A 13,314-nucleotide genomic window follows, 5' to 3' on the forward strand; every position below is an offset into this window, starting at 1 on the left:
TTGATTCTCCGTCTTTTTATTATGGCATCTGACTGGGGGACGCTGGTTTGATTTGGGAATATTGTTATAGGAAAGGAAGAGAAATTATTATCAGTGCAGCTCTGCTGGTATCTCAGGGTTTCATGGACCTTTGCAGCCATCCCATTGATTGGTCTGCTTTTGTGTTATGCCCCTTTCTCCTAAGGGCATGTCTATGCAGCTTAAGCTATGCATGAACTAGTTTACCCAAGCTAGCTTGAATCCGTCTAGTGTGGGTCACAATAGCAGTGAAGAGAGTCCACCGCAGGCTTCAGCATGGGTAGTAAAGCTTGGCACAGATCTGGGTACATACTCACCTAGCTAGCCTGCGCTATGCTGTCTTCACTACTATCGTTACTTGCACCAGCTGTAACAATAGCTATTAGACTGTGCGCTCTTTGAGGCAGGGACTGTCTGCTACTCAGTGTTTGTACAGCATCTACCACAGCCCGATATTCATTGGCCCCGAGCCACTACCATAATAAACATGATGAATAATAATTTTCTTGAAGCCCCAGCTCCTGGAATCAGGTGATTACATGAGAGCCTCGTCTTTCTGATAAATAAATAAAGGTTCTAGTCCCTGTGGTTGCAGAGAACAGCTTGAGAACACGAGCCCTACAGGCTCAGAAATCAGAAAGCAAAGGGAAAAGACCTGAATTTGATTATTCTAAACAAAATTCAGTATTTTTAAGCCAATCTCATGATTTTTGAACCCTGACTCATGATTTTTGAATGTTTCGGGTTGGCAACACTGGCATGCACGCGCGCTCTTTCTCTTACACACACACACACCCATACCCACTGCACATGCTCCTTCCCTAAACACACAGGCCAATATTTTATCCCAAATCCATAGTCAGGCACCTCCATCTGAGCTTGATTTTGCCTAGTGCTGAGGGTTCTGCAAAGCATTAAGCACCCGTTTAACTTGAAGCACATGAGTGGTGCCAGAGCTGTTGAGAAGACGGCTCATGTACTGACATGCAGACCTGAGGCCCCCTGCAGACCTGAGCCCCACGTGAGCTGATTCTGAAGGGTGCTGAGCTGTGACAGCTCCCTTTGAAGTGAGTGACAGCCCAGGGGGCTCAGCGCCCGTGACATCCAGGTGCCTTGGGGTGGATTCATTACAGGTACCTCAGCTTGAATGTTCTGACACTCACAATCGCACATCCATGCAATGAAAGGCACACTCAGCCAGTGTGTTAGACACCAACGCACAATCACTCATAGAGACAATCCCGCTGTCACAAGAACCCACACATAACCGCACTCTCTCTTAATCTTCCCCCCTCCCACACACACATAAGAACATAAGAACGGTCATATGGGGTCAGACCCAATGGCCCATCTAGCCCAGTGTCCTGTCTTCCCACAGTGGCCAGTGCCAGGTGCTTCAGAGGGAATGAATAAACCAGGGCAATTTATCGAATGATGCATCCCCTGTTGTCCAGTCCCAGCACCTGGCAGTCAGAGGTTTAGGGACACCCAGAGCACGGGGTTGTGTGCCTGACCAGCTTGGCTAATAGCCATTGATGGACCATTAATTGGTGTGAGAGAGAGAGAGACAAATATGCCCCCCCTACACTTTAAAAAAGTTAATTTATTAATGATTTTTTTCCTACCAGCAGGAAGGGGAAGTCAGAGGTTACAGTAGAGGCCTCTGGGAGTTACAGGAGGGCAGATGGGGGTTCTAGGAGAGGGATCTGGAGGGTTCTAGGAGAGGGAGATGGGAGTTAAGGAGGGGGAGATGGGACTATATATAACCCCGACGTCTGCATCCATTTTGCGAAGCATGTGGACTTTCCATTGTCGGGAGCTGGGCAGGCTGGCAGCCTGCAGTGGAAATCCGAACGGTTGGCTAGCGAGAGCCGTTGCCTCTCAAAGGTGTCCATTGTGTGTCACTTTGGAGGGGTAGGAAAGAAATGGTGCTTTGAAGAAAAAAATAAACGGGAGTGAGTGCTAATTAGTTTCTCAGCTGGCAGAGTTCGGGCCAAGACTTCTCAGGGAAGCCTTGGTTAAGCGGCATCCAGAGCGAATCACTGGGCTTTCCAGTCTACTACAGAGGATTCCTTGGGAAGCCAGTGGGGTCCCCCTCCACAAGGGCCTGATCCTGAAACGCCTCAGAGTCCATGAGTGCCGAGGGCGTTGAGTCCCTTTCAGGACCAGCCCCCGTACTTGGCAAAGTTTATTCTCATGGGGCTTTTGCGGGGGCATGACTTCAATGGGAGTTAGCTGCCTAACTTGCTTTGCTGCGTTTGAAAACCCCACGAGGCACCTAGCTGCACCTTTAGGCGCCTGAAGCCCTTTAACATCTGCCCTTAAGTCACTTTTGAAAACAGGACTTCGGCTCCTGAGTCACTTGGGTACTTTTGAAAATGTCACCCCAGTCCCATTCTCTCTCCTTTGCTCCATTGCTGTTGACAACGGATTGAATTCTGCTTCAAATGCTCTCAAACCTTTTACAAAAAATTCTCTCATCCTTCCTCTTATTCTGGGTTTTCTTCCCTTCTTTCTGACTTACTGGTTCCTTTTTCCCCTTCATCCCCACATCCCACCCACATTACAAACAGGCCTAAAAGTCAAGAATAAAACATAGAAGACAGATGCTGAGAGCAAACCCCGATTTACATCTGTCTGTCTAGCTATCTACCCAAACCTAGATCCTGTGTGTAGACCTGGCTTTCTAATCTAAACACATTGGAAAGTTCCCTAAATGGTCTCCTTTTCATGGCTCTTTCGACCCAATCCTACACACAGTACGATTCCTCCTGGCACCGGGTCCCTAGCTGCTCTAAACTGCCACCCTGCCTTTGAAGTCCAATTGACAGGAGTCAATGGGGCCAGATTCCCAACTACTGTAAGTCTGGTGGAGCTACACTGATTTACACACGCTAAGGATTTGACCCAGAATACGGGGGGGGGGGGGACGGACCCCTCCATAAGTAAGCAGGAGGAGGCAGGTTCTCCCTCATTGCAGGGGTGGGAGCCCACAACTGTAAATCTTCATATTCCCCTGATGACCCGGGCCTCCGCTCCCCTCCACCCCAGGGCTGTGCCTTGGTGCTACCAATCAGCTCTTTACATCAGCTTGTGTATTTTAAGCCCTATGAAAATCCCTCCTAAAGACTCATTTCTCCTGCATTGCTCACAATACGTGAGTCATTAGTAAAACAACAAAAATAGTTCATGTTATTCCTCCTCTGGGCTTCCCGGCACATCCTGCCTTCTCCACGGCCGTCTTTTAAAAGTCCGATTCTGCAAAAGCTAACCACTGGGCGTGGTGCTTACTGAACCACTGATATCCATGGGACTATTTTCTGAGTGAGGTCCCAGTCAATGGGTACAATGCGCCAGAATAAGGCCTAGGCACCCTTCAGCCCCTCTTTTGAGGGCTTACATGGTGCACAGACTTCACGTCCTCTGACACCGTTTGAAATTCCATCTCTGAGGTTTAAGGATAGCACAGTAGGGCCTGTAAGAAATCAATAAGGAAAAAGAGGCCAGAGTCTGATCACAGTTATACTGGTAGAAATCCGGAGTCGCTCTCTTGGCTACAGTAGAGCAACTGGAACTTGACACGGAGCATCTGAGCTCAGGTCTGGCTCTACTCGATTTGACGCCCTAGGTCTCCTGTGCCACACCTCTCCAGGTGGTTGAATTTCACCCAGGATTAAAGTTGAGGGGTGACTTGATCAGGCACAGCAGAGGAGATCTGATCCGAGAGAACTCTTCATTTAGTAGACGAAGACTCAACAAGATACAACCACTGGAAGAATTCAAAGTGGAAAGTCTTTTTAATAGCAGGGCTCATTAACCACTGGGCCAGCTCACTGAGCGAGACAGTGCATTCTCTCTCTCCTGTAGTTACAGGGCCCGTATTGCTGCAGTATCCGAGCACTGTAGGGTTTGAATAGTGCATAGGCCTTATGCTGAGCCCCTCACAGCCCCCCATGAGGTCGGGCAGGGCTATTACCTTCCTCGCACAGATGGGGAACTGATCCTTAGAGAGAGGTAAGTGACTTGCCCACAGTCACATGAGAGCTTCTAGCAGAGCAGGGACTTGACCCAAGGTCTCCCAAAGTCCCAGGTTAATACAATAACCACTGGGCGACCCTTCCCCTCTAGCCAGTGTTTGGAGTCTTTAAATCCCAGTGCATTCTGACAACATACTTTGTATCCTCATCTGGGCAAGGCCTGAAACACCTGCTGTAGTTCAACCACAAATTATCAGGCTTACCAGGACTCAATGGCCATGTCTACACTAGGAAACAAGGTTCATACAGCACAGTTTTACCAGTGTAGTGTAGACAGGGCAGTAGTAGTCTTAACATATGCTAACTGATCAGGGTAGCCTCCAGTTTACCTCAACCAGCTAACACATGTTAAAGCTACAACTTGCCTTATCTACACTAGGATTTGAACACATGCTAACAACGGGAAGACAAGACTATTGGGTGAATTCCTGCAACCTGTGTTCTGAAGCAGGACAAACTAGAGGATCATAATGGTCCTTCCTGGCCTGCACATCTACGAATCTTGCAGTGAGGGTGGCAGAATCTTGACTGGAAGTCCCTGGGAGCTCAGACCATCTTGCCTGTAAGATCCAACGCTGCACTACTAAGGTCAACATGAGTTTTTCAGTTGACTTTGACGGGCTCATGACGAGGCTTTGCGTGTCTTACCCAGTGCTAAGTGCACTGGTATTAATCCTACTCACACCAGGCTAGCAATGCTTTCCATGCTGCTATGTATAACACACACATGGACAAAAACGCGGTGATCATTTCTTTCCACTTGGAAAAAGAGCTTTCAAAAACTTTTATTGGGAGGCATAAGTTGAAAGCGGCTGAAGAAACTTTCCACATGCACAAAACACCCCAATAATCTTTGGGGTGAGACCAAGGCTAGAACAGCTCACGCCACAGAAAACAGATGACTCCAAATGCTCCTCTTCTCTTCTCTTCTCTTCTGTTCTCCCTGTTGGTGGCCCCATTGTGCTGGGTGCGGCACAGACACATGGTGAGAGACAATTGCTGCCCTAAAGAGTTTACAATCTCAACAGGCAGGTCAGCTACAGGGAGGAAGATAGGAAGGATTATTACTAGAGTGGGGAAATTTTTTCTTTCATAATTTTTTTTGTGACAAAAAATGGCTTTTTTAATAGAAATGAATATTTTCATGGAAAATGTCCATTTCCCTCTGAATTTTTCAGGTTTTTGGCCCCAAAAGATGACAACTTTATTTTATTCTTGGTACCCACACAACAGTAAAATTTCAGCTAAAAACTGAAAAATAAAATAAAAATTAGGGGTTGATATTTTTGACTTGTTGACAAAAACCTGAGAAATTTCAGTGAAAAAAAATTAACGCCTGTTTTCATCAACATTTTTCTTAGGGGAATAAAAAGTTGTTTGACTAGTGCTAATGATCGCCCCCCGGACACAGAGGGGAAACTAAGGCACAGATCAAGGCCTGGTCTAAAGCCATATATGCCAATTTCAGACCCAGGGACTTGCCCAAGGTCACATAGTGTATCCCTGGCAGAGGCAGGAATTGAACCCAGAGTGTCTACGTCCCAGTGCAGGGTTGTAATCACAAGACCCTCTTTCTTTTCTCCGCTTGTACAAATAGGGGTTGTGATAGAAACTGGGCTGCAGCCCAGTAAAAGGCTGTACTGATGTAGCACCGTCTGAATACACACACAGGTGATTGAGAAGAGCCGTTAACATCAATCAGACTTCTCATGTGAGTACCTGCTCACCAGTGATATCCATCTCTGTGCAAAGAGCCAGCACCAGGTCTATGCACCACTTCAATCCTAATCAGAAATCTTAAGTAACATGTAGTCATCTTCTGACCCCTCCACACGGTGGTAAAATTCCTCACTTTGAGTAAGGGGCCTGTAAACAGACAAAAAAACTGGTCCAGATTCTGATCACTACGATACTGGTGTATTAGCTTCAGTAGAGCGACTCCGGATTTACACGGCTGCATCTGAGATCATTCATTTTCCACCTCGCTCATTTGTTCCACTGTTTCCTTATTATTTCTGCCCTGCCTTATTATTTATTAGTACTATTAGCAAGAGTTGGAGCTGAGCCAGAAAGTACTGGATCCAGATCTCGGCTTCACCCGTGATTCAGGATTGGTTGGGATTTTGTGATTCGGCCCAATCCGGAGATCAGGGTTAGCTGTGATGTTTGGAATAGGATCAGAAGTTCCCAACATTGTGTTTGTTCAGTTCTGGGGCTTCCGCTCAGGGCCCAACCAGATAGAAACAGTTGTTATGAAACACCATAATATTTGATAGATGTTCTTTCTTCAGACTCTTAATTCAAACCATCCCTCCACAGAGCCTTTTAGTTGTATGTCTGTAGGGGGACCGTATAGCTAGTGAGAGGGAGAGCACGCTTCCGTAGAAAAGACAGCTAGGACTGCTGGGTTCTAATTCCATGCTTTGCCACTCACTCACAGTGCGTCCTTGGGCAAGTTGTTTCCCTTTTCTGTGCCTCGGTTTCCCCACTCGTAAGAAGGGGGATCCTAGCACTCACTTATGTGCTTTGATGATTGTTTGGTGTTATCATTATATAATGAAAGAGCAAACTGGCACATGGGAGATGTTCGGTAGCATAGTGCCATGCTATACTTAAGAACAGTTTCTTGTGACTAGATGGAACGGACATCCCGAGCATGGCATGCCCCCTGCTGGAACGTTTTGACATAACCTGCGTCGCATTTCAGCTGTAGACTGTCCACACTGTTTCAAAAGAATGGATAATGTGACAAAGCTAAAGGACACACAGTCTGGTACCCCAGTGTAAAGTGTAGGTAAAATGACGGGTGGAGGGCCAGTGATTGGATTTAGCTGATGCATGTTCATATGCTGTTCTGGCACCTCTCTCAAGCAGCTCTTTTGTTCCTCAAAATCTCAGCTGTTGTTTAAAAAAAAACACCTTCTAGCTCTCATGATTGTGAAAAAAAAACCTCCGAAATGTGACGCGAAGTGAAGCAACATTGCCTGAGTCTGCAGAGAGCCTGGAAAGATAGCTTGGAGAGGTGTGAACCACCCCATTCACCTTAGGGAGGAGTTAACACGGTGCCCCAGTGCTGATCCGTTACCTTTTGACATTAACTATTCCATCTCTCCTGTAAGAGAGAAGGGGATGAGTACAGATTGGCACAGTTCACTGTGAATGACGTCTCATTTTAGTGCCACAAGCAGGGCCGGCTCCAGGCACCAGCTTAACAAGCAGATGCTTGGGGCGGCCAAGGGAGAGGGGCGGCACCTGCGGCAATTCGGGGGCGGCAGGTCCCTCACTCCCTCTAGGAGCGAAGGACCTGCCGCCGAACTGCCGCCGCCGATCGTGGCTTTTTTTTTTTTGCTTGGGGCGGCAGAAATGCTGGAGCCGGCCCTGGCCACAAGTGGCTGGTTTATGGGAGATCCCCCCACTCATAGCTCTCCCTGATTAAGAAGCCAAGCCCAGCTGAGCCCTCAGCACGTTCAAGCCACATCAAGGGGGAGCCAATTTCAAGCAGACCAGTGGAGCACGACCATTTTGAACATTTGCACAGTTTACTGTGAGCAGCATCTCAATCTGGTGACTTATTTAGTGGGCAGAACTTGGAGGAGACCCCCCACCGCACTGTCTCCCCAATTTGACCCCAGTGCAGGACAAACATGAATTGGTCCCAGTGTTCTCTGTCCTTTTTTACCATCTTCAGATCTCAAGCATCTTACAGACATCCCTGAATTCAATTTCACCATCCCACCAGGAGATAGGTCAATACTATCCCCACTTTGCAGTTAAGGAAACTGAGGCACAGAGCGGGGAAGTGACTTGGCCACGGCCACATGGGGACAACAGGACGGTGAGTATGGGATGGGGCAGGGAACAGAACCAGGAATCCTGCACCTTAACGAAAGGACAACCCTTCATCTCTAATAGCAAATTTCCTTGCCACCACCTGAAAACAAGCACTCAAAAATGTGGAACCAATAAGACGTGAATGAGTATCATGCCTGCTTTGGACATCCCCAGAATCGGTCTCTGTACTGCAGTCCTTGTCGTTTCCATCCCCCTCGTCTTTTGTCCAGTTGCCCAGTCCTGCAGCCAGAAGCTCTGCTGGCTTCAGTGAGATTAGCTGCATCCCTCACCTGCTGAACCTCTTCAATTAAAGATCATGAGGTGCTAAGATCCTACAGTGGTGGGAGTGAGATAAGTACCTAGGCCCCATCGTCAGAGAAGCCTGAAGGAGGGTAAAAGATCTGCTCCGAACCCTCCAGTTACAGTCTCATTGTCCCCTTTAGGGGCAAGAGGCAGAAAGGGAACAGTTAGGGTGACCAGATGTCCCAATTTTATAGGGTCAGTCCCGATATTTGGGGCTTTTTAAAATATGGGCTCCTATTACCCCCCACCCCCATCCCAATTTTTCACGCTTGCTATCTGGTCACCCGAGGAACAGTTAAGGAAACCAGTGGATTCACTCCAAAACCCCCTGTGTGGTTCTCAGTTTCATATGCCTCCGTATGGAGTGGTTCTGTATCGTACCTACATCTTATTGTGCTCTCCGGGGGCAGTACAGAGCTGTCCACTCCACCAGGAGTGGTTCCTGCACAGGCTGCACTCTGCAGAGAATAGTGTGACACATCCCTCAACCACCCTTCACACCCATGGAGCCTCAACCCCACGGATCTTGCATGGAGGGACTTCTGCAGCGTCTCAAGGCTGGGAGAAGCACACCTTGCCCGATTCAGTGGCATTTCTGCCCCATTTACTCCCCTCTGCACCTGTGAGGACAGAGAAGCACGTAGCCCCTTAGTAGTTCATCAAATCAAGTGAAAGCCTTATATCCTTATACATACTTTTCACATAAAAGCTCTGTGCAAAGGCATGTCTCAAATTCCAAGGGAAACCTAAATAACCAGTTCCAGCGATTGCCACAAGGGGGCAGCCAGACATTGCAAAGAACACGGCTCGAGTGTAGATCCAGCCCAGTTACAAAGATTTCCCATTCCCAATTAATCAGCCCGCATTGATATTGGGAGATCACCTCGCAAGGGATAGGACCTCATCTGGAACTTCCACCCTGGCTGAACCAAGCCAATGGAATATTTTAGATGGCAAATGGCATCAACAGATCTGAGTTATATGAAGGAATTGACAAGCTTCATTCAGCAGCTGTAGGACATGCTTGGTTTCAACGGATGAGTCCTGCGAAACCCAGGCCGGTTGGGAGGTGTGTGATGTAGGGGGCTCTGTCCCCTCTGAGTCAGTGCTGGCCCCAATGCAGTCCTAGGAGGTGGTGTGCTGCAGAAAGGGACTCAGTAGGGGGCACTCTCCCCTCGGAGTCGGTGCTGGCCCAGTGTGGTGCTAAGGGGAGCTATGCTGCAAAGACCAGTGTTGGGAGTTTCAGTAAAGGGGGACTCTCCTTGCAAAGTCAGTTTGAAACTAAATACCCTCCCGGCAGTTTCAAGCAGACATGGGATTCCTCTTCACTTCTGATCCCATGTTGTTGCTCGATGCCGCATTCCACCCAGAGCCAGTGGTTTTTCAGCAGCAAACGAGAACCCTGTACATAATTTATATAGCTTATGTGTTGTCAGTATATTGCCTTAAAACCCTTTGGGACAAAGGCTTCTGCTGTTGATAGAAGCCCTCATTATCGCAGGGCTGCCTTATATCAACCTGGAAAGTCACAACTCTCAATACATCTATTTGACATTTTCAAATAAAACTGGTTTTGGGGGGCCCCATGGAAACAGACACCCTGCAGAAGGTGGCGGTTTCAACTCCCCCCCTTTGCCCTCTGGTAGTAACAACATCCCAAGCTGAGCAGTTTAATAAAGATTCCTCCGAGTGCTCCAGTAACATTGTCAAGTTCCAAGACACACAAACCCTGCGTTTAACTCGGACCGAAACTCACCTGAAGGGGCAGAAAAGTGAGCCCCCATCCTGTCCCAGCCTTGGAATGTCCTGACCTGGACTGGCTGCCCCTTGCCGCGCAGGTATGTCAACAGATTCCCCCGGCCCCTCCAACTCCCTGTTGTCGCTAAGGGCCATCTGCCTCCTCAGGAAGACACCCCACTGTTAGCCCTTATCCCAAAGGGTCCTGTCCAACTGGGCAATGAAGAGGTGGAGGAGCAGGGAGGAATCATCCCTGGTGGTTCCTTAATGAGCTTCCAAAAAATGCACTGTCGGTGCAGATTGCCCTGAGGAAACGGTTTCACATGGCGGCAGAGACAGCAGAGTCCAATGGTTAGGGGGCCGGACTGAGTTCTAATCCTAACTTTACACAGAGTCGTACCTGATTTCATCAGCAGCCCCATTCATTTCAGTGGGACTTCTCCTGGAGTAAGGTCTTACTGGACATAAGGGGAGTGATGAGAAGCTGGCCCTGTGTGACCCTAAGGCTGTCTACACTACGGGCCTTACAGCGGCACAGCTGTACCGTGGCAGCTGTGCCGCTGTAAGGTCTCCCGTGTAGCCGCTCTGTGCCGACGGAGAGAGCTCTCCTGCTGGCGTAAGTAAACCACCCCCAACGAGCAGTGGTAGCTGTCGGCGGAAGACGCCGTCCCAGCGACCTAGCGCTGTCACTCCAGTCCTTTTGTCGGTGAAACTTATGTCAGTCAGGGGGGTGGTTTTTTCACAGCCCTCACTGACAAACGTTTTGCTGACAAACGTGCTAATGTAGACAAAGCCTAAGCAACTCACTTCCCCTTCCAGAGCCTCAGCTGTAAAAGGGAATAATGCTCTTGACCCTCCTTTGTAAAGTGCTTTGAGATCTGCTGTTGACAAGTACTGTGTGAGTCAGTGGGACCATTAGTTTAGGATCCTCCACTTTATGCCATATTTATACCTAGAGACATACTCAGGAGAGGCACAACAGGTATTGCCTCAATGTTACCGTGTGCTCCCTCATCTTAGACTCACACTGCAAGCTCTTTAGGGCATGGGCTTACCTTGGGTGGCTTCCGGTCAGCAGCGCAGCGGGGGTGCTAAGGCAGGCTTCCTGCCTGTCCTGGCACCGCGGACTGCACTGTGTCCCGGAAGTGGCCAGCAACAGGTCTGGCTCCCAGGTGGACGCATGCATGCAGCTCCGCGCAGCTCTCGTCCACAGGCACTGCCCCCACCGGGAACCAGCCAATGGGAGTGTGGAGCCGGTGCTCAGGGTGGGAGCAGCGTGCAGAGCCCCGTGGCCCCCCCACCTGGGAGCCAGACCTGCTCCTCGCCCTTCCGGGGTGCAGCGAGGTGTCAGAACAGGTAGGGACTAGCCTGCCTTAGCCGGGCAACACTGCCGACAGGATTTTAAATGGCCCGGTCAGCGGTGCTGACCAGAGCCGCCGTGACCCCGTGCCTTAGATTCCGCAACCTAGTACTGAGTTGTGACCCTCAGTTTGAAAACCACTGCACTAGGTAGACCAGCCACTAGATAGCGGGGGAGTCCACAGCCAGTGTGTGGCACTGGCCCTGTGGATAAACAGAGGCCTTCAGTCTCTGGCACATTTTGCCAGTGTGAAATATTATTCCTAATAAACTTGCTCTCACAGCAGCTGATGGCTAGGAGAGGGTCCCTAGTTTTGGTGGTGCAGCGTGTATGTATGTGTGTGGGTATGTGTGTTCTTCCGCTGGTGGGGCAGTGTGTGTGTGTGTGTGTGTGTAACCTTCCACTACCAGTTCTGATCATAAACAGAGTCCTTTAGTCTCTAGAACTGTCGATCTGGCACCTTTCATCAGTGTAAAAATAACTCAGTGTGTGATGATTGAGAGACTTGGCTTCCATTGACAATCTCCTTCCGATCAGCTGGGGTGGAGGTGGTTAAGTCCTGGGCCTGAAGCGTAATGGTAGTGCTTTGTTCGGCCCATCCCAATGCGTTAATGGGTACTGCACTGCCTCTTTATCGATCTGTTTCCATCTCTTCTCCTCTGCCCTGACCACAATCTAACGGTTTCCTGCCCGCACCAGGATGCAGCAGCCTGGAGAGAAGGCTTGTTTTTAACATACCTAAGCACAGCTGTGCCATGGGGCTGCTGCTTCTCCCTCCTGACTCTGCAAAGGGTTGTAAGTTCTGGATTGTGTCAGTGTCATTATTATTATTATTTATATCATTGTAGCACCAAGCAGCCCCAGTCATGAACAGGACCCCATTGTGCTAGGGGCTGGACATTATTTATTAAGCGTATAACGGTAGCACCAAGGACCCCAGCCCTGGATCAGTATCCCATTGTGGTAAGCACTGTACATTCTTTATTAGTTGTATTATGGTAGCACCTAGGAGCCCCGGTCGTAGACCGGGACCCTATTGTGCTAAGTGCGGTACATTTTTATTGGGTGTATTACGGTAGTGCCAAGAAGCCCTCGCTCTGGACCAGGACCAGGATTACACTAGGTGCTGTACAGACACAGAACAAAAAACAGTCCCTGCCCCAAAGAGCTTCCAGTCGAATTAGGCTGAAGTTCAGGTTTGCAGGGTTGCCAACTCTCTCCGTTTTATTGTAAGCCACCTTGGAATATTTGGTGTTTTTCTTCAAGTCGCAGGTCCTGGAGGCAGGTGACTAGGTGAGAATTTCACCTTTTATTTAAAAATAAAATATAAGTTTCTCGCCCTCCTGGTTGCAGAGGAAAGTTCGAACTCATGACCCAAGTGTAATCGAAAGACTCAAAAAACAGAAGGCAAATAAAAAGAATTTTTAAAATGATGATGTTTTAAAAATCTCTCTGTTTAATCCAGTCTTGTGATTTTTGCTGGCCTGGCTCGTGATTGTTGAACGCTTAGCATTGGTGATACTGGGTATGAGACAGAATGAGAATGAAGCTTCGGGTTCAATGGTGCAGGAAAATTGTGAGCTGTTGCTGCGCCAGGATGGAAAAAGTCTTGTGAGATTAGTTGATATTGTGCAAGATTTCTGCCATCTTGAATCACTGAAAACTGGTCAAATGAACTGATATTGTGAGATTTCCACCTGCCTGAATCTAGTGAAATCAGCTGGTGTCACACAAGATTTTCACCATCTTGAATCACTGAAGTCTGGTGAGAGAGAGTGTCTCATATGTAACACTGGGAGAAATGACTTGTCCAAGATTGCAAAGAAAGACACATCAGCAGAACCAGGAATAGAACCCATGAATCCTATTTTCCACATCTCAGAGTACTAGATCCACTCCCCATCTGCAGTGCTAGAGCTTAAAGCCAGGAGCCCTGCGGCCAAGGCCCCTCCTCTCACCACTAGATTGCACTGATACTATCCTCAAAGAATCTTGACTCCTGGTCCTGGATTTTGTCCAAACCCCCTC

At 48.6% G+C, this 13,314-nt stretch overlaps 1 long non-coding RNA gene across 1 annotated transcript in view; it reads right to left on the minus strand.

Annotated features, from left to right (window-relative positions):
* Positions 1-4,834: 4,834 nt before the first annotated feature.
* Positions 4,835-13,314, minus strand: part of LOC128827995 (uncharacterized) — a 32,111-nt gene continuing 23,631 nt past the window's right edge. Inside the window, exons 2-3 of the long non-coding RNA XR_008443150.1 lie at positions 8,575-8,809; positions 4,835-5,092 (exon numbers count right to left, since the gene is read on the minus strand). This is a non-coding gene — a long non-coding RNA (uncharacterized LOC128827995). The remainder of the gene's footprint in view (positions 5,093-8,574; positions 8,810-13,314) is intronic.

The sequence above is a fragment of the Malaclemys terrapin genome, chromosome 23 (assembly GCF_027887155.1).
Source record: "Malaclemys terrapin pileata isolate rMalTer1 chromosome 23, rMalTer1.hap1, whole genome shotgun sequence".
NCBI lineage: Eukaryota > Metazoa > Chordata > Testudines > Emydidae > Malaclemys > Malaclemys terrapin.